Source organism: Leuciscus leuciscus, assembly GCF_965113295.1.
Source record: "Leuciscus leuciscus genome assembly, contig: HAP1_SCAFFOLD_138, whole genome shotgun sequence".
In the NCBI taxonomy this organism is placed as follows: domain Eukaryota; kingdom Metazoa; phylum Chordata; class Actinopteri; order Cypriniformes; family Leuciscidae; genus Leuciscus; species Leuciscus leuciscus.
Window position 1 is genome coordinate 45063 of NW_028118523.1, and position 22233 is coordinate 67295.

A 22233-nucleotide genomic window follows, 5' to 3' on the forward strand; every position below is an offset into this window, starting at 1 on the left:
GCCATTGCTTCACAAGGAGCCAGTGCAGCCGAAAAAATCATCTAATTCTATTTAAATATGAAGTGTCTGTATAAAAGGTGTTACGTTATTAAAGTAGAGAGCTTGTTTTTTAATAAAAAGCTTGGTAGGTCAGGTCAATAAGTTCATGCGTTTTTTGTTTCTTTTTCTGTGCCGGGTCCAAACAAAGAGAGATTCAGTTCTGAGAGTTTCACCTGCCAGCTGCTAATGTGTTGCGAGCATTCTTGCTGACCGCACAAGCCAGCATCCAGCCTACGTCCAACCGCCTGCGTTGGTGGTATAGTGGTGAGCATAGCTGCCTTCCAAGCAGTTGACCCGGATTCGATTCCCGGCCAACGCATTGCCTTTTGTACGGCCAACTCCTTCTGTAACTCGTGGCTGGAGCAAAACTTTTGTATGGGTCTTTGGGCAGCAGTAAAGGACTAGGTCTCCCCGTCGGGGAATCGAACCCCGGTCTTCCGCGTGACAGGCGGAGATACTGTCCACTATACTAACGAGGAGTTGCAGAGACAGGTAGTCCTCCCCGATCAGCGCGACTGCAGCTCGCTGCAAACAGCCTTCCCATTTTCAGGAACGGCCTCATTTTAGGCCATTGCTTCACAAGGAGCCAGTGCAGCCGAAAAAATCATCTAATACTATTTAAATATGAAGTGTCTGTATAAAAGGTGTTACGTTATTAAAGTAGAGAGCTTGTTTTTTAATAAAAAGCTTGGTAGGTCAGGTCAATAAGTTCATGCGTTTTTTGTTTCTTTTTCTGTGCCGGGTCCAAACAAAGAGAGATTCAGTTCTGAGAGTTTCACCTGCCAGCTGCTAATGTGTTGCGAGCATTCTTGCTGACCGCACAAGCCAGCATCCAGCCTACGTCCAACCGCCTGCGTTGGTGGTATAGTGGTGAGCATAGCTGCCTTCCAAGCAGTTGACCCGGGTTCGATTCCCGGCCAACGCATTGCCTTTTGTACGGCCAACTCCTTCTGTAACTCGTGGCTGGAGCAAAACGTTTGTATGGGTCTTTGGGCAGCAGTAAAGGACTAGGTCTCCCCGTCGGGGAATCGAAACCCGGTCTTCCGCGTGACAGGCGGAGATACTGTCCACTATACTAACGAGGAGTTGCAGAGACAGGTAGTCCTCCCCGATCAGCGCGACTGCAGCTCGCTGCAAACAGCCTTCCCATTTTCAGGAACGGCCTCATTTTAGGCCATTGCTTCACAAGGAGCCAGTGCAGCCGAAAAAATCATCTAATACTATTTAAATATGAAGTGTCTGTATAAAAGGTGTTACGTTATTAAAGTAGAGAGCTTGTTTTTTAATAAAAAGCTTGGTAGGTCAGGTCAATAAGTTCATGCGTTTTTTGTTTCTTTTTCTGTGCCGGGTCCAAACAAAGAGAGATTCAGTTCTGAGAGTTTCACCTGCCAGCTGCTAATGTGTTGCGAGCATTCTTGCTGACCGCACAAGCCGGCATCCAGCCTACGTCCAACCGCCTGCGTTGGTGGTATAGTGGTAAGCATAGCTGCCTTCCAAGCAGTTGACCCGGGTTCGATTCCCGGCCAACGCATTGCCTTTTGTACGGCCAACTCCTTCTGTAACTCGTGGCTGGAGCAAAACTTTTGTATGGGTCTTTGGGCAGCAGTAAAGGACTAGGTCTCCCCGTCGGGGAATCGAACCCCGGTCTTCCGCGTGACAGGCGGAGATACTGTCCACTATACTAACGAGGAGTTGCAGAGACAGGTAGTCCTCCCCGATCAGCTCGACTGCAGCTCGCTGCAAACAGCCTTCCCATTTTCAGGAACGGCCTCATTTTAGGCCATTGCTTCACAAGGAGCCAGTGCAGCCGAAAAAATCATCTAATACTATTTAAATATGAAGTGTCTGTATAAAAGGTGTTACGTTATTAAAGTAGAGAGCTTGTTTTTTAATAAAAAGCTTGGTAGGTCAGGTCAATAAGTTCATGCGTTTTTTGTTTCTTTTTCTGTGCCGGGTCCAAACAAAGAGAGATTCAGTTCTGAGAGTTTCACCTGCCAGCTGCTAATGTATGGCGTTATATGTGTGCCTCATTCCTGAGCGAGTAATTGTAAGTTTTGAGCACAGAGAACTATATTTTGCAAGCACATTACATTATATTTTGAACAGAAATTAACAATCGCAAAAAAATAATGTGTTTGAGCAAAGGAAAAAACGATTCCGTGCTCAATAAATGCTTGTTTGCTATTATCCATATTAACGTGCAATAATAACCCCTCTCACGCAGTTTACTCAGGTGCTCTCTCACAAACTTATTCTCTGCGCTCCTGTCAAGTCCCTCTCTCTCTCTGTCTCTCAACCTCTTAATTCTGTGCGCGCTCAACTCTTGACACACACGCTCGCTCAACTCGACACACACGCGCGCTCAACTCTTGACACACACGCGCGCTCAACTCGCAACAGCGTTACAAGTGTGCCACAAAATCAACCAATCGGAAAATTAAAGGTCAATTGTGATTGGCTGTTGGTCTTCAATCAATTCGCTAGTAGAACCAAAGCCCGTCTTGTAGAGCTATCCATAGATATCCATATCCATATATCCGTATATAATCCTTTATTATATGATATCTATGGAACTATCTACAGCATCCAGGAAGCTTACTGAAAAAAAAAATCGAAAAAAATAACTGACTACAGCTAGACTAATAGATTAAAACACATTTTGGTAAGTATTTTTTTTAATTATTATTAACTTAAAAGTGCCTTGTTAGTTTTGTGTATTATAAATTATAATACACAAAAATAATAATTAAAATAATTATTATAATGGTGGTTTTCTTTAGATCACAGACATTACAGACATTAGCCTAATAGTTGGAGGGCACATTTTGTTTAATTGTTCGGAAAATGTCAGTTTTAAGAGTGAGGTCATTGTGTGAGGTGATTGACAGCTATATGTGACAGAGGAATATTATGACACTCCTCCAGAGATTCAGCTTATAATTTATAATGCTGTTGTGTTGTTTAACTTACAATATTATATCTCCTATTGTGACTAAAGTGGTGTGACATTTAGGTGTTGCTGTTCTGATGACATTCTGTGCTAGCATTAGAATGCTTGAAAAGGATAAGTCAAACTAGTCACAATAGGAGATATAATATTGTAAGTTAAACAACAAAACAGCATTATAATACACAAAACTAACAAGGCACTTTTAAGTTAATAATAAAAAAAAAATACTTACCAAAATGTGTTTTAATCCATTAGTCTCGCTGTAGTCAGTTATTTTTTTTTATTTTTTTTATTTTTTTTTCAGTAAGCTTCCTGGATGCTGTAGATGGTTCCATAGATATCATATAATAAAGGATTATATATGGATATATGGATATATATGGATAGTTCTACAAGACGGGCTTTGTTTCTACTAGCGATTTGATTGGAGACCAACAGCCAATCACAATTGACCTTTAATTTTCCGATTGGTTGATTTTGTGGCACACTTGTAACGCTGTAGCGAGTTGAGCGAGCGTGTGTGTCAAGAGTTGAGCGCGCGTGTGTGTCGAGTTGAGCGAGTGTGTGTGTCGAGTTGAGTGAGCGTGTGTGTCAAGAGTTGAGCGCGCACAGAATTAAGAGGTTGAGAGAGAGAGAGAGGGACTTGACAGGAGCGCAGAGAATAAGTTTGTGAGAGAGCACCTGAGTAAACTGCGTGAGAGGGGTTATTATTGCACGTTAATATGGATAATAGCAAACAAGCATTTATTGAGCACGGAATCGTTTTTTCCTTTGCTCAAACACATTTTTTTTTGCGATTGTTAATTTCTGTTCAAAATATAATGTAATGTGCTTGCAAAATATAGTTCTCTGTGCTCAAAACTTACAATTACTCGCTCAGGAATGAGGCACATATATAACGCCATACTAATGTGTTGCGAGCATTCTTGCTGACCGCACAAGCCGGCATCCAGCCTACATCCAACCACCTGCGTTGGTGGTATAGTGGTGAGCATAGCTGCCTTCCAAGCAGTTGACCCGGGTTCGATTCCCGGCCAACGCATTGCCTTTTGTACGGCCAACTCCTTCTGTAACTCGTGGCAGGAGCAAAACTTTTGTATGGGTCTTTGGGCAGCAGTAAAGGACTAGGTCTCCCCGTCGGGGAATCGAACCCCGGTCTTCCGCGTGACAGGCGGAGATACTGTCCACTATACTAACGAGGAGTTGCAGAGACAGGTAGTCCTCCCCGATCAGCGGGACTGCAGCTCGCTGCAAACAGCCTTCCCATTTTCAGGAACGGCCTCATTTTAGGCCATTGCTTCACAAGGAGCCAGTGCAGCCGAAAAAATCATCTAATACTATTTAAATATGAAGTGTCTGTATAAAAGGTGTTACGTTATTAAAGTAGAGAGCTTGTTTTTTAATAAAAAGCTTGGTAGGTCAGGTCAATAAGTTCATGCGTTTTTTGTTTCTTTTTCTGTGCCGGGTCCAAACAAAGAGAGATTCAGTTCTGAGAGTTTCACCTGCCAGCTGCTAATGTGTTGCGAGCATTCTTGCTGACCGCACAAGCCGGCATCCAGCCTACGTCCAACCGCCTGCGTTGGTGGTATAGTGGTGAGCATAGCTGCCTTCCAAGCAGTTGACCCGGGTTCGATTCCCGGCCAACGCATTGCCTTTTGTACGGCCAACTCCTTCTGTAACTCGTGGCTGGAGCAAAACTTTTGTATGGGTCTTTGGGCAGCAGTAAAGGACTAGGTCTCCCCGTCGGGGAATCGAACCCCGGTCTTCCGCGTGACAGGCGGAGATACTGTCCACTATACTAACGAGGAGTTGCAGAGACAGGTAGTCCTCCCAGATCAGCGCGACTGCAGCTCGCTGCAAACAGCCTTCCCATTTTCAGGAACGGCCTTGTGCGTCATTTTAGGCCATCGCTTCACAAGGAGCCAGTGCAGCCGAAAAAATCATCTAATACTATTTAAATATGAAGTGTCTGTATAAAAGGTGTTACGTTATTAAAGTAGAGAGCTTGTTTTTTAATAAAAAGCTTGGTAGGTCAGGTCAATAAGTTCATGCGTTTTTTGTTTCTTTTTCAGTGCCGGGTCCAAACAAAGACAGTTTCAGTTCTGAGAGTTTCACCTGCCAGCTGCTAATGTGTTGCGAGCATTCTTGCTGACCGCACAAGCCGGCATCCAGCCTATGTCCAACTGCCTGCGTTGGTGGTATAGTGGTGAGCATAGCTGCCTTCCAAGCAGTTGACCCGGGTTCGATTCCCGGCCAACGCATTGCCTTTTGTACGGACAACTCCTTCTGTAACTCGTGGCTGGAGCAAAACTTTTGTATGGGTCTTTGGGCAGCAGTAAAGGACTATGTCTCCCCGTCGGGGAATCGAACCCCGGTCTTCCGCGTGACAGGCGGAGATACTGTCCACTATACTAACGAGGAGTTGCAGAGACAGGTAGTCCTCCCCGATCAGCCCGACTGCAGCTCGCTGCAAACAGCCTTCCCATTTTCAGGAACGGCCTTGTGCGTCATTTTAGGCCATCGCTTCACAAGGAGCCAGTGCAGCCGAAAAAATCATCTAATACTATTTAAATATGAAGTGTCTGTATAAAAGGTGTTACGTTATTAAAGTAGAGAGCTTGTTTTTTAATAAAAAGCTTGGTAGGTCAGGTCAATAAGTTCATGCGTTTTTTGTTTCTTTTTCAGTGCCGGGTCCAAACAAAGACAGTTTCAGTTCTGAGAGTTTCACCTGCCAGCTGCTAATGTGTTGCGAGCATTCTTGCTGACCTGCTGACCTTGCTGACCCAACTCCTTCTGTAACTCGTGGCTGGAGCAAAACTTTTGTATGGGTCTTTGGGCAGCAGTAAAGGACTAGGTCTCCCCGTCGGGGAATCGAACCCCGGTCTTCCGCGTGACAGGCGGAGATACTGTCCACTATACTAACGAGGAGTTGCAGAGACAGGTAGTCCTCCCCGATCAGCCCGACTGCAGCTCGCTGCAAACAGCCTTCCCATTTTCAGGAACGGCCTTGTGCGTCATTTTAGGCCATCGCTTCACAAGGAGCCAGTGCAGCCGAAAAAATCATCTAATACTATTTAAATATGAAGTGTCTGTATAAAAGGTGTTACGTTATTAAAGTAGAGAGCTTGTTTTTTAATAAAAAGCTTGGTAGGTCAGGTCAATAAGTTCATGCGTTTTTTGTTTCTTTTTCAGTGCCGGGTCCAAACAAAGACAGTTTCAGTTCTGAGAGTTTCACCTGCCAGCTGCTAATGTGTTGCGATTATTCTTGCTGACCGCACAAGCCGGCATCCAGCCTACGTCCAACCGCCTGCGTTGGTGGTATAGTGGTGAGCATAGCTGCCTTCCAAGCAGTAGACCCCGGTTCGATTCCCGGCCAACGCATTGCCTTTTGTACGGACAACTCCTTCTGTAACTCGTGGCTGGAGCAAAACTTTTGTATGGGTCTTTGGGCAGCAGTAAAGGACTAGGTCTCCCCGTCGGGGAATCGAACCCCGGTTTTCCGCGTGACAGGCGGAGATACTGTCCACTATACTAACGAGGAGTTACAGAGACAGGTAGTCCTCCCCGATCAGCGCGACTGCAGCTCGCTGCAAACAGCCTTTCCATTTTCAGGAACGGCCTCATTTTAGGCCATCGCTTCACAAGGAGCCAGTGCAGCCGAAAAAATCATCTAATACTATTTAAATATGAAGTGTCTGTATAAAAGGTGTTACGTTATTAAAGTAGAGAGCTTGTTTTTTAATAAAAAGCTTGGTAGGTCAGGTCAATAAGTTCATGCGTTTTTTGTTTCTTTTTCAGTGCCGGGTCCAAACAAAGACAGTTTCAGTTCTGAGAGTTTCACCTGCCAGCTGCTAATGTGTTGCGAGCATTCTTGCTGACCGCACAAGCCGGCATCCAGCCTACGTCCAACCGCCTGCGTTGGTGGTATAGTGGTGAGCATAGCTGCCTTCCAAGCAGTTGACCCGGGTTCGATTCCCGGCCAACGCATTGCCTTTTGTACGGCCAACTCCTTCTGTAACTCGTGGCTGGAGCAAAACTTTTGTAGGGGTCTTTGGGCAGCAGTAAAGGACTAGGTCTCCCCGTCGGGGAATCAAACCCCGGTCTTCCGCGTGACAGGCGGAGATACTGTCCACTATACTAACGAGGAGTTGCAGAGACAGGTAGTCCTCCCCGATCAGCGCGACTGCAGCTCGCTGCAAACAGCCTTCCCATTTTCAGGAACGGCCTTGTGCGTCATTTTAGGCCATCGCTTCACAAGGAGCCAGTGCAGCCGAAAAAATCATCTAATACTATTTAAATATGAAGTGTCTGTATAAAAGGTGTTACGTTATTAAAGTAGAGAGCTTGTTTTTTAATAAAAAGCTTGGTAGGTCAGATCAAATAAGTTCATGCGTTTTTTGTTTCTTTTTCAGTGCCGGGTCCAAACAAAGACAGTTTCAGTTCTGAGAGTTTCACCTGCCAGCTGCTAATGTGTTGCGAGCATTCTTGCTGACCGCACAAGCCGGCATCCAGCCTACGTCCAACCGCCTGCGTTGGTGGTATAGTGGTGAGCATAGCTGCCTTCCAAGCAGTTGACCCGGGTTCGATTCCCGGCCAACGCATTGCCTTTTGTACGGACAACTCCTTCTGTAACTCGTGGCTGGAGCAAAACTTTTGTATGGGTCTTTGGGCAGCAGTAAAGGACTAGGTCTCCCCGTCGGGGAATCGAACCCCGGTCTTCCGCGTGACAGGCGGAGATACTGTCCACTATACTAACGAGGAGTTGCAGAGACAGGTAGTCCTCCCCAATCAGCCCGACTGCAGCTCGCTGCAAACAGCCTTCCCATTTTCAGGAACGGCCTTGTGCGTCATTTTAGGCCATCGCTTCACAAGGAGCCAGTGCAGCCGAAAAAATCATCTAATACTATTTAAATATGAAGTGTCTGTATAAAAGGTGTTACGTTATTAAAGTAGAGAGCTTGTTTTTTAATAAAAAGCTTGGTAGGTCAGGTCAATAAGTTCATGCGTTTTTTGTTTCTTTTTCAGTGCCGGGTCCAAACAAAGACAGTTTCAGTTCTGAGAGTTTCACCTGCCAGCTGCTAATGTGTTGCGAGCATTCTTGCTGACCGCACAAGCCGGCATCCAGCCTACGTTCAACCGCCTGCGTTGGTGGTATAGTGGTGAGCATAGCTGCCTTCCAAGCAGTTGACCCTGGTTCGATTCCCGGCCAACGCATTGCCTTTTGTACGGCCAACTCCTTCTGTAACTCGTGGCTGGAGCAAAACTTTTGTATGGGTCTTTGGGCAGCAGTAAAGGACTAGGTCTCCCCGTCGGGGAATCGAACCCCGGTCTTTCGCGTGACAGGCGGAGATACTGTCCACTATACTAACGAGGAGTTGCAGAGACAGGTACTCCTCCCCGATCAGCGCGACTGCAGCTCGCTGCAAACAGCCTTTCCATTTTCAGGAACGGCCTCATTTTAGGCCATCGCTTCACAAGGAGCCAGTGCAGCCGAAAAAATCATCTAATACTATTTAAATATGAAGTGTCTGTATAAAAGGTGTTACGTTATTAAAGTAGAGAGCTTGTTTTTTAATAAAAAGCTTGGTAGGTCAGGTCAATAAGTTCATGCGTTTTTTGTTTCTTTTTCAGTGCCGGGTCCAAACAAAGACAGTTTCAGTTCTGAGAGTTTCACCTGCCAGCTGCTAATGTGTTGCGAGCATTCTTGCTGACCGCACAAGCCGGCATCCAGCCTACGTCCAACTGCCTGCGTTGGTGGTATAGTGGTGAGCATAGCTGCCTTCCAAGCAGTTGATCCGGGTTCGATTCCCGGCCAACGCATTGCCTTTTGTACGGCCAACTCCTTCTGTAACTCGTGGCTGAAGCAAAACTTTTGAATGGGTCTTTGGGCAGCAGTAAAGGACTAGGTCTCCCCGTCGGGGAATCGAACCCCGGTCTTTCGCGTGACAGGCGGAGATACTGTCCACTATACTAACGAGGAGTTGCAGAGACAGGTAGTCCTCCCCAATCAGCGCGACTGCAGCTCGCTGCAAACAGCCTTTCCATTTTCAGGAACGGCCTCATTATAGGCCATCGCTTCACAAGGAGCCAGTGCAGCCGAAAAAATCATCTAATACTATTTAAATATGAAGTGTCTGTATAAAAGGTGTTACGTTATTAAAGTAGAGAGCTTGTTTTTTAATAAAAAGCTTGGTAGGTCAGGTCAATAAGTTCATGCGTTTTTTGTTTCTTTTTCAGTGCCGGGTCCAAACAAAGACAGTTTCAGTTCTGAGAGTTTCACCTGCCAGCTGCTAATGTGTTGCGAGCATTCTTGCTGACCTGCTGACCTTGCTGACCCAACTCCTTCTGTAACTCGTGGCTGGAGCAAAACTTTTTTATGGGTCTTTGGGCAGCAGTAAAGGACTAGGTCTCCCCGTCGGGGAATCGAACCCCGGTCTTCCGCGTGACAGGCGGAGATACTGTCCACTATACTAACGAGGAGTTGCAGAGACAGGTACTCCTCCCCGATCAGCGCGACTGCAGCTCGCTGCAAACAGCCTTTCCATTTTCAGGAACGGCCTCATTTTAGGCCATCGCTTCACAAGGAGCCAGTGCAGCCGAAAAAATCATCTAATACTATTTAAATATGAAGTGTCTGTATAAAAGGTGTTACGTTATTAAAGTAGAGAGCTTGTTTTTTAATAAAAAGCTTGGTAGGTCAGGTCAATAAGTTCATGCGTTTTTTGTTTCTTTTTCAGTGCCGGGTCCAAACAAAGACAGTTTCAGTTCTGAGAGTTTCACCTGCCAGCTGCTAATGTGTTGCGAGCATTCTTGCTGACCGCACAAGCCGGCATCCAGCCTACGTCCAACTGCCTGCGTTGGTGGTATAGTGGTGAGCATAGCTGCCTTCCAAGCAGTTGATCCGGGTTCGATTCCCGGCCAACGCATTGCCTTTTGTACGGCCAACTCCTTCTGTAACTCGTGGCTGAAGCAAAACTTTTGAATGGGTCTTTGGGCAGCAGTAAAGGACTAGGTCTCCCCGTCGGGGAATCGAACCCCGGTCTTTCGCGTGACAGGCGGAGATACTGTCCACTATACTAACGAGGAGTTGCAGAGACAGGTAGTCCTCCCCAATCAGCGCGACTGCAGCTCGCTGCAAACAGCCTTTCCATTTTCAGGAACGGCCTCATTATAGGCCATCGCTTCACAAGGAGCCAGTGCAGCCGAAAAAATCATCTAATACTATTTAAATATGAAGTGTCTGTATAAAAGGTGTTACGTTATTAAAGTAGAGAGCTTGTTTTTTAATAAAAAGCTTGGTAGGTCAGGTCAATAAGTTCATGCGTTTTTTGTTTCTTTTTCAGTGCCGGGTCCAAACAAAGACAGTTTCAGTTCTGAGAGTTTCACCTGCCAGCTGCTAATGTGTTGCGAGCATTCTTGCTGACCTGCTGACCTTGCTGACCCAACTCCTTCTGTAACTCGTGGCTGGAGCAAAACTTTTTTATGGGTCTTTGGGCAGCAGTAAAGGACTAGGTCTCCCCGTCGGGGAATCGAACCCCGGTCTTCCGCGTGACAGGCGGAGATACTGTCCACTATACTAACGAGGAGTTGCAGAGACAGGTAGTCCTCCCCGATCAGCGCGACTGCAGCTCGCTGCAAACAGCCTTCCCATTTTCAGGAACGGCCTCATTTTAGGCCATTGCTTCACAAGGAGCCAGTGCAGCCGAAAAAATCATCTAATACTATTTAAATATGAAGTGTCTGTATAAAAGGTGTTACGTTATTAAAGTAGAGAGCTTGTTTTTTAATAAAAAGCTTGGTAGGTCAGGTCAATAAGTTCATGCGTTTTTTGTTTCTTTTTCAGTGCCGGGTCCAAACAAAGACAGTTTCAGTTCTGAGAGTTTCACCTGCCAGCTGCTAATGTGTTGCGAGCATTCTTGCTGACCGCACAAGCCGGCATCCAGCCTACGTCCAACCGCCTGCGTTGGTGGTATAGTGGTGAGCATAGCTGCCTTCCAAGCAGTTGACCCGGGTTCGATTCCCGGCCAACGCATTGCCTTTTGTACGGCCAACTCCTTCTGTAACTCGTGGCTGGAGCAAAACTTTTGTATGGGTCTTTGGGCAGCAGTAAAGGACTAGGTCTCCCCGTCGGGGAATCGAACCCCGGTCTTTCGCGTGACAGGCAGAGATACTGTCCACTATACTAACGAGGAGTTGCAGAGATAGGTACTCCTCCCCGATCAGCGCGACTGCAGCTCGCTGCAAACAGCCTTTCCATTTTCAGGAACGGCCTCATTTTAGGCCATCGCTTCACAAGGAGCCAGTGCAGCCGAAAAAATCATCTAATACTATTTAAATATGAAGTGTCTGTATAAAAGGTGTTACGTTATTAAAGTAGAGAGCTTGTTTTTTAATAAAAAGCTTGGTAGGTCAGGTCAATAAGTTCATGCGTTTTTTGTTTCTTTTTCAGTGCCGGGTCCAAACAAAGACAGTTTCAGTTCTGAGAGTTTCACCTGCCAGCTGCTAATGTGTTGCGAGCAGTCTTGCTGACCTGCTGACCTTGCTGACCCAACTCCTTCTGTAACTCGTGGCTGGAGCAAAACTTTTGTATGGGTCTTTGGGCAGCAGTAAAGGACTAGGTCTCCCCGTCGGGGAATCGAACCCCGGTCTTCCGCGTGACAGGCGGAGATACTGTCCACTATACTAACGAGGAGTTGCAGAGACAGGTAGTCCTCCCCGATCAGCGCGACTGCAGCTCGCTGCAAACAGCCTTCCCATTTTCAGGAACGGCCTCATTTTAGGCCATTGCTTCACAAGGAGCCAGTGCAGCCGAAAAAATCATCTAATACTATTTAAATATGAAGTGTCTGTATAAAAGGTGTTACGTTATTAAAGTAGAGAGCTTGTTTTTTAATAAAAAGCTTGGTAGGTCAGGTCAATAAGTTCATGCGTTTTTTGTTTCTTTTTCAGTGCCGGGTCCAAACAAAGACAGTTTCAGTTCTGAGAGTTTCACCTGCCAGCTGCTAATGTGTTGCGAGCATTCTTGCTGACCGCACAAGCCGGCATCCAGCCTACGTCCAACCGCCTGCGTTGGTGGTATAGTGGTGAGCATAGCTGCCTTCCAAGCAGTTGACCCGGGTTCGATTCCCGGCCAACGCATTGCCTTTTGTACGGCCAACTCCTTCTGTAACTCGTGGCTGGAGCAAAACTTTTGTATGGGTCTTTTGGCAGCAGTAAAGGACTAGGTCTCCCCGTCGGGGAATCGAACCCCGGTCTTCCGCGTGACAGGCGGAGATACTGTCCACTATACTAACTAGGAGTTGCAGAGACAGGTAGTCCTCCCAGATCAGCGCGACTGCAGCTCGCTGCAAACAGCCTTCCCATTTTCAGGAACGGCCTTGTGCGTCATTTTAGGCCATCGCTTCACAAGGAGCCAGTGCAGCCGAAAAAATCATCTAATACTATTTAAATATGAAGTGTCTGTATAAAAGGTGTTACGTTATTAAAGTAGAGAGCTTGTTTTTTAATAAAAAGCTTGGTAGGTCAGGTCAATAAGTTCATGCGTTTTTTGTTTCTTTTTCAGTGCCGGGTCCAAACAAAGACAGTTTCAGTTCTGAGAGTTTCACCTGCCAGCTGCTAATGTGTTGCGAGCATTCTTGCTGACCGCACAAGCCGGCATCCAGCCTACGTTCAACCGCCTGCGTTGGTGGTATAGTGGTGAGCATAGCTGCCTTCCAAGCAGTTGACCCGGGTTCGATTCCCGGCCAACGCATTGCCTTTTGTACGGCCAACTCCTTCTGTAACTCGTGGCTGGAGCAAAACTTTTGTATGGGTCTTTGGGCAGCAGTAAAGGACTAGGTCTCCCCGTCGGGGAATCGAACCCCGGTCTTTCGCGTGACAGGCGGAGATACTGTCCACTATACTAACGAGGAGTTGCAGAGACAAGTACTCCTCCCCGATCAGCGCGACTGCAGCTCGCTGCAAACAGCCTTTCCATTTTCAGGAACGGCCTCATTTTAGGCCATCGCTTCACAAGGAGCCAGTGCAGCCGAAAAAATCATCTAATACTATTTAAATATGAAGTGTCTGTATAAAAGGTGTTACGTTATTAAAGTAGAGAGCTTGTTTTTTAATAAAAAGCTTGGTAGGTCAGGTCAATAAGTTCATGCGTTTTTTGTTTCTTTTTCAGTGCCGGGTCCAAACAAAGACAGTTTCAGTTCTGAGAGTTTCACCTGCCAGCTGCTAATGTGTTGCGAGCATTCTTGCTGACCGCACAAGCCGGCATCCAGCCTACGTCCAACCGCCTGCGTTGGTGGTATAGTGGTGAGCATAGCTGCCTTCCAAGCAGTTGATCCGGGTTCGATTCCCGGCCAACGCATTGCCTTTTGTACGGCCAACTCCTTCTGTAACTCGTGGCTGGAGCAAAACTTTTGAATGGGTCATTGGGCAGCAGTAAAGGACTAGGTCTCCCCGTCGGGGAATCGAACCCCGGTCTTTCGCGTGACAGGCGGAGATACTGTCCACTATACTAACGAGGAGTTGCAGAGACAGGTAGTCCTCCCCGATCAGCGCGACTGCAGCTCGCTGCAAACAGCCTTTCCATTTTCAGGAACGGCCTCATTATAGGCCATCGCTTCACAAGGAGCCAGTGCAGCCGAAAAAATCATCTAATACTATTTAAATATGAAGTGTCTGTATAAAAGGTGTTACGTTATTAAAGTAGAGAGCTTGTTTTTTAATAAAAAGCTTGGTATGTCAGGTCAATAAGTTCATGCGTTTTTTGTTTCTTTTTCAGTGCCGGGTCCAAACAAAGACAGTTTCAGTTCTGAGAGTTTCACCTGCCAGCTGCTAATGTGTTGCGAGCATTCTTGCTGACCGCACAAGCCGGCATCCAGCCTACGTCCAACCGCCTGCGTTGGTGGTATAGTGGTGAGCATAGCTGCCTTCCAAGCAGTTGACCCGGGTTCGATTCCCGGCCAACGCATTGCCTTTTGTACGGCCAACTCCTTCTGTAACTCGTGGCTGGAGCAAAACTTTTGTATGGGTCTTTGGGCAGCAGTAAAGGACTAGGTCTCCCCGTCGGGGAATCGAACCCCGGTCTTCCGCGTGACAGGCGGAGATACTGTCCACTATACTAACGAGGAGTTGCAGAGACAGGTAGTCCTCCCCGATCAGCGCGACTGCAGCTCGCTGCAAACAGCCTTCCCATTTTCAGGAACGGCCTCATTTTAGGCCATTGCTTCACAAGGAGCCAGTGCAGCCGAAAAAATCATCTAATACTATTTAAATATGAAGTGTCTGTATAAAAGGTGTTACGTTATTAAAGTAGAGAGCTTGTTTTTTAATAAAAAGCTTGGTAGGTCAGGTCAATAAGTTCATGCGTTTTTTGTTTCTTTTTCAGTGCCGGGTCCAAACAAAGACAGTTTCAGTTCTGAGAGTTTCACCTGCCAGCTGCTAATGTGTTGCGAGCATTCTTGCTGACCGCACAAGCCGGCATCCAGCCTACGTCCAACCGCCTGCGTTGGTGGTATAGTGGTGAGCATAGCTGCCTTCCAAGCAGTTGACCCGGGTTCGATTCCCGGCCAACGCATTGCCTTTTGTACGGCCAACTCCTTCTGTAACTCGTGGCTGGAGCAAAACTTTTGTATGGGTCTTTGGGCAGCAGTAAAGGACTAGGTCTCCCCGTCGGGGAATCGAACCCCGGTCTTCCGCGTGACAGGCGGAGATACTGTCCACTATACTAACGAGGAGTTGCAGAGACAGGTAGTCCTCCCAGATCAGCGCGACTGCAGCTCGCTGCAAACAGCCTTCCCATTTTCAGGAACGGCCTTGTGCGTCATTTTAGGCCATCGCTTCACAAGGAGCCAGTGCAGCCGAAAAAATCATCTAATACTATTTAAATATGAAGTGTCTGTATAAAAGGTGTTACGTTATTAAAGTAGAGAGCTTGTTTTTTAATAAAAAGCTTGGTAGGGGGGACTTCCGGTTATGGCGGCCATGTAGGAAGACGTGTTTTTTTGCTGCTCCGCTGCTAAGTTCGCAAAAAAGCTCTCCTGCTCATTTACAGTTAAAAATAGAAGAAGATTTTGAGGTGTGATGCCTAGCTCGGTAAAGTCACAAAAGGGGAAAGGTGGGACAACCAGACAGCCGAGCCTGTTTGACTGTAATCTTCGTGACGAAGCATCCAAGGCTAACCAGGCCATGACTACACAAACTGACAATGAAAATGAACCAGCAGGCACCAAAGCTGATCAAATACTGGCAAAATTAGGCTCAATGGAAACAGGGTTCACCTCTAGGCTTGATAGCTTGGCAGCAACTCTACAAGATGTGAAAAAGGAGATTAGTGACTGCAGTGAACGCATGTCCCATGCGGAGGAGCGTATTTCCTCCGCGGAAGACGAGCTAACTAGCCTGCAAGCTAAAGTCAACACGCTACAAGCTAAGAACAAAACCATGGAGGATAAACTTATGGACTTAGAAGCCAGATCTCGTTTAAACAATCTACGGCTTGTGAATTTGCCAGAGGGCGCTGAAGGCGCGGGCGGGGACATGTGTGCCTTTTTAGAGAAATGGATCCCCGAGGCGTTGGAAAATGAGGGGCTACGGTCCTCTATTGTTTTTGAAAGAGCACACAGAATTGGACCAAAGAACGACAACGCATCGCGCCCGAGGACCGTGATAATGAGGTTTCACAACTATAAGAACAAGCAGGCAGTATTTACCGCTGCACGGGAGAAAAAGGAGGTTTATTACGAAGACCAACAGGTTCGTTTCTACCCAGATTTGGCTACGGGAATTGCCCAGCTGAGGAAGAAGTTCGACCCAGTTCGCGTGGAACTACGTAAACTGGGTATTCGCCATGGAATGTCTCATCCCGCGACCCTGCTGGTGACTCACAAGGGCAAGACTCATTCTTTCAAAACCCCTGCTGAGGCACACGTTTTTCTCAGGAGAATCAAAGAACACTTGCATGAAGAAGAGACAGGAACACAAGATGATAGAGCCAATTAATGTGGTATGTGATTTGTTGAAGGCAGGACACAAATAACCATGACAAGCCCATTTTCAATTTATTTTATTATCTTATTTCACTTAATGACTGACACGTAATTATTATGTACTACAGTTTGAAGCTATATATTTACAAAAGTGTATAATATAGCATGACCGTGAACTTCTATTCAACAATGATCATAAGAGGTCACATTATTAGGAGACAAATAAGATGTTACTGTCATACAACAAGCCGAGTGTTAATTGAAGTGAGCAAGAGTTATAAGTTAATACTTGTTAGAGTGTAGCAGCAGCAGTAGTAATTGGAGTAAGTTGGAACAAGAGAGTGGTTTGACTGATCCTCACTGGTGTGGACCGGTCTTAGCAATAACGGGAGACCAACAGCAGGGGGGGGGATACCCTCTTGAGTGGGGGAGGGGAGAGGGGGGTTATGTTTGTTCAGAGTGTTGGATGTTTGTTCTAACATCCCAATCTGTTATGCCTATAAACAAGGATAGTTTTACATTGCAAAGCAACCTGGTAAATTTAATTTTTAAGTTTTGTCTCAAGAAGTGAATCTTAATTTTATTTCATGGAACTGCAGAGGTTTGCAACGTCTTCAAAAGATAAAACAGGTTATGAATAAACTGAAAGAAATGAATGCTAAAATTGTACTGTTGCAAGAAACTCATCTCATTGATGATAGTATAAGGGTGAGAAGGAGGTGGAAGGGCACTATGTATGCAGCATCGTTTACATCTCAAGCTAGAGGGGTTATGACACTAATTCATGAGTCGGTTCCATTTAAAATAAAAAATATTATTAAAGATAAAAGGGGAAGATTTCTAATACTTCAAGGATCTTTGTTATCAGAAACGCTAAATATAACAAATGTTTATGGCCCTAATGTTGATGATAGAAATTTTTATAATGACCTATTTCTTACTCTCTCAACACTTTCAGGACTTCATATGATAGCCGGGGATTTTAATTGTACATTAAACCCAGAAATAGACAGATCAACTGGGGTTGATAATTCACATAACAACTGTAGGGCTACAATCCATAGGTTTATGAGAGACTTAAATTTATTAGATATATGGAGAGAGAGAAACCCGAATATTAGAGCTTATTCTTGTCATTCGGGTACCTTTAAGACGTACTCTAGAATAGATTTCTTTCTTGTTTCTTCAGAATTGCAATCTAAAATTTCTGACTGCTCTTATGATAATATTGTGATCTCGGATCATGCACCATGCTGTTTGGCCTATAGGGATGATAAATTATTAAGAGATCCACCCAGATGGCATTTCCAACATAAATGGTTACAAGATGAAGACTTGGTAAAATATTTAGGAAAACAGATAGATGAATACTTTCAAATTAATACTACGCAAACTACTGCATGTGTTAAATGGGAAGCTTTCAAGGCTTTCTTGAGAGGGCATATCATTAGTTATACAGGTTCTAAATCAAAAAAGACACAGGAAACTAGATTAAAGTTGGAAAATAGGATAAGAGCCCTTCAAACGAAAGTAAATAATTCTAAAAACATTAATAATTCACAATTAGAGAAAGAATTATTATTATTGAGAGCTGAATATGATAAGCAGTCTGCTTTTAGAGCTGCCTCAAGTCTTCTACGCTTGAAACAGACATTTTACGAGCAAGGTGATAGGGCTGGCAAATTGTTGGCATGGCAAATAAAACAGCTTGAAACGAAATCGCCAATTACATCAATAATATCAAATGGGCAGACACTGTTGGATCCAATAGAAATTAATAATGCGTTTAAGGGCTATTATGAAGAATTGTATAAAGCACAAGCAACAATTAAACTTGACAATATAAACACCTTTCTAAATAAAATAGATATTCCCACTATTTCGGAGGACGATAAAGTTAATTTAAATTCAAAATTTACATTAGAAGAAATTGGACAAGCCATTGATAGCATGAAATCTGGAAAAAGAGCAGGGCCTGATGGCATTCCTATAGATCTGTATAAGAAATTTAAGAATAAACTTTTGGTACCTATATTGGACATGCTTGAAGAAATCTTTCTATCGAATTTTCTTCCTCCTTCATTAAACACAGCCTTGATTACTCTCCTGCCTAAGCCAGGAAAACCTTTAGATAAATGTGAGAATCTAAGACCCATTAGTCTTTTGAATTCAGATTTAAAAATCATTTCTAAATTATTAGCAAAACGACTACAAAAAACTCTCCCTTATGTAATAAATCAAGATCAAAATGGATTCGTCACGGGAAGGCAGGGCTTCCATAATGTACGGAGATTATTGAATATTATTTATTGTAAAAAGGATGCGCCAAATACAGCTTTTCTATCATTGGATGCCGAAAAGGCCTTTGATAGGGTTGAATGGCCATACCTTTTCCGGGTATTAGAAAAATTTGGATGTGGAAACAATTTTATTAAATGGGTAAAAATATTATATGATAGCCCCACTGCTGAAATCATCACTAACAGAAATATTTCTCAAACGATAGCAATAAAACGCGGGTGCCGACAAGGCTGCCCGCTCTCACCTTTATTATTCACGTTAGCAATAGAACCATTTGCAATTGCAATACGCTCACATCCCCAACTTAGTGGAATTACAGTAGGACCAACTGAACATAGGATTTCTCTGTTCGCAGATGATGTGATCTTATTTATTTCGAATCTAAACACATCAATACGGATCATTCTGGAAATCATCCAGTTATTTAGTGAAATTTCAGGTTACAAGCTCAATAAAACCAAGTCTTCTATTTTATTGTTAAATGAACATGAAAGAACAAACCCAATCCCAGATGTTATACAGTTTAATGTTGTGACACAATTTGAGTACTTGGGGATACAGATTTTACCAAGTTTAGAAAAAATAGTTGAGGTAAATTATAATCTTTTAGTAACAGGAATACAAAATTCAGTTGATAGATGGATGCCGCTGCCAATATCTATAATTGGGAGAATTAATATTTTAAAAATGAACTTTCTTCCAAAGCTACTATATCTGTTTCAGAATATTCCCCTTTCACCCCCGTTTGGTTTCTTCTTACAAATGAAAAAAATGTTTATACGTTTTCTCTGGAATAATAAAAGGGCAAGACTTCGTTTGTCTTTACTGTACTTGCCTTATGAACGTGGAGGTTTGAAATGTCCTAATTTTAAGCTGTACTATTGGGCTGCGCAGCTAAGGTCTATTATGTTTTATTATACTAATCACTCACCACATTGGATAGAAATGGAATCACAAGGATTAAACTTACCTCTTCCCTCTTATATATACTCAAATACAATAAGAAAACTATTAAGAGAAATTAAAAATCCAATTCTTAAAAACATGATAAAAGTATGGAGTGATGTGAGGACACTTTTGAAAGATTCACATTTTCTGTCTCAATTTAGCCCATTATGGGGCAACCAATTTTTTACACCAGGCAGGGCAGACGCAACATTTAAGTTATGGAAAACTAAGGGACTGAGAATGGTTCAGGATGTGTATTTGCCAGAATCTGACATACTTATGACCTTTCAAGAATTACAAGATAAATTTCATTTAGATAAAAAACATTTCTTTAAATATCTCCAACTCAGGAGTTTTATAAGAGCAAGTCAAAACAATATATTAACGAAACCCACCATTTCAGACTTGGAAGAATTGTTGTTAAAAGATAGTCAAAAGAAAGGCATTATTTCTCAGTTTTATAATCTGATTATGTCTTACGTTCATGAAAGTTCTCATGATAGATTTAGAGCTTGGAAGGATGATTTGTCATTGCAACTTTCAGAGGAAGACTGGCAGGATGCATGCACGTTAGCCCACACAACATCAATAAATACTCGTCTTAAAGTTATTCAATTTAAATGGTTAATGCGAACATATGTGACACCAGTGGAACTCTGTCGATATAATGGAAACATTCCTGATGTGTGTTCAAAGTGTGAACAATGTAGAGGAACACTGGTTCACTGTATGTGGCATTGTACAAAAATTACACTCTTTTGGGAAGAAGTAAGAGACATTATTCAAAATATTATTTCCAAACAAATAATATTAGAACCAAAATTGTTTTTATTGGGCTTATATCCAGAGAAGCATAACTATACAAAAAATGAACGAACATTTATAGACCTTAGTCTGCTTAACGCCAAAAGATGTATAGCTTTATTTTGGAAAAAAACATGTAGACCAAGAGGCACTTTATGGTTACGGCAGATGCTGTCTGCTCTGCCACTAGAGAGGATTACATATGTGTTAAAAGGCAAACAGAGACTTTTTGAGAATATCTGGAATACTTTTATTGATTATGTCAAAGATTTGGATCTAACAGATGACAATGATTGAGATGTGTAGACACTGCAGTTCACTTATGTACAACAATTTGTACCACCTGATTTGAATAATTCATGTAATTTATTTTATATTTTTATTTTAAAGATAAGTGATAAATATTTATAGATTGTTGCTTTGTAAAGAGATGTTTTTCTGATAGGCATTGTGGTTGTTTGTCTTGTGTTTGTGTATGCATAAAACTTAATAAATATATTCTGGCAAAAAAAAAAAGCTTGGTAGGTCAGGTCAATAAGTTCATGCGTTTTTTGTTTCTTTTTCAGTGCCGGGTCCAAACAAAGACAGTTTCAGTTCTGAGAGTTTCACCTGCCAGCTGCTAATGTGTTGCGAGCATTCTTGCTGACCGCACAAGCCGCCATCCAGCCTACGTCCAACTGCCTGCGTTGGTGGTATAGTGGTGAGCATAGCTGCCTTCCAAGCAGTTGACCCGGGTTCGATTCCCGGCCAACGCATTGCCTTTTGTACGGCCAACTCCTTCTGTAACTCGTGGCTGGAGCAAAACTTTTGTATGGGTCTTTGGGCAGCAGTAAAGGACTAGGTCTCCCCGTCGGGGAATCGAACCCCGGTCTTTCGCGTGACAGGCGGAGATACTGTCCACTATACTAACGAGGAGTTGCAGAGACAGGTACTCCTCCCCGATCAGCGCGACTGCAGCTCGCTGCAAACAGCCTTTCCATTTTCAGGAACGGCCTCATTTTAGGCCATCGCTTCACAAGGAGCCAGTGCAGCCGAAAAAATCATCTAATACTATTTAAATATGAAGTGTCTGTATAAAAGGTGTTACGTTATTAAAGTAGAGAGCTTGTTTTTTAATAAAAAGCTTGGTAGGTCAGGTCAATAAGTTCATGCGTTTTTTGTTTCTTTTTCAGTGCCGGGTCCAAACAAAGACAGTTTCAGTTCTGAGAGTTTCACCTGCCAGCTGCTAATGTGTTGCGAGCATTCTTGCTGACCTGCTGACCTTGCTGACCCAACTCCTTCTGTAACTCGTGGCTGGAGCAAAACTTTTGTATGGGTCTTTGGGCAGCAGTAAAGGACTAGGTCTCCCCGTCGGGGAATCGAACCCCGGTCTTCCGCGTGACAGGCGGAGTTACTGTCCACTATACTAACGAGGAGTTGCAGAGACAGGTAGTCCTCCCCGATCAGCGCGACTGCAGCTCGCTGCAAACAGCCTTCCCATTTTCAGGAACGGCCTTGTGCGTCATTTTAGGCCATCGCTTCACAAGGAGCCAGTGCAGCCGAAAAAATCATCTAATACTATTTAAATATGAAGTGTCTGTATAAAAGGTGTTACGTTATTAAAGTAGAGAGCTTGTTTTTTAATAAAAAGCTTGGTAGGTCAGGTCAATAAGTTCATGCGTTTTTTGTTTCTTTTTCAGTGCCGGGTCCAAACAAAGACAGTTTCAGTTCTGAGAGTTTCACCTGCCAGCTGCTAATGTGTTGCGAGCATTCTTGCTGACCGCACAAGCCGGCATCCAGCCTACGTCCAACCGCCTGCGTTGGTGGTATAGTGGTGAGCATAGCTGCCTTCCAAGCAGTTGACCCGGGTTCGATTCCCGGCCAACGCATTGCCTTTTGTACGGCCAACTCCTTCTGTAACTCGTGGCTGGAGCAAAACTTTTGTATGGGTCTTTGGGCAGCAGTAAAGGACTAGGTCTCCCCGTCGGGGAATCGAACCCCGGTCTTGCGCGTGACAGGCGGAGATACTGTCCACTATACTAACTAGGAGTTGCAGAGACAGGTAGTCCTCCCAGATCAGCGCGACTGCAGCTCGCTGCAAACAGCCTTCCCATTTTCAGGAACGGCCTTGTGCGTCATTTTAGGCCATCGCTTCACAAGGAGCCAGTGCAGCCGAAAAAATCATCTAATACTATTTAAATATGAAGTGTCTGTATAAAAGGTGTTACGTTA

The 22233-nt window shown here is 44.2% G+C and overlaps 1 long non-coding RNA gene across 1 annotated transcript in view; it reads right to left on the reverse strand.

The window, feature by feature from the left end:
* Positions 1–2046: 2046 nt before the first annotated feature.
* Positions 2047–22233, reverse strand: part of LOC309491359 — an 82492-nt gene continuing 62305 nt past the window's right edge. Inside the window, exon 2 of the long non-coding RNA XR_014203054.1 lies at positions 2047–2405. This is a non-coding gene — a long non-coding RNA (uncharacterized lncRNA). The remainder of the gene's footprint in view (positions 2406–22233) is intronic.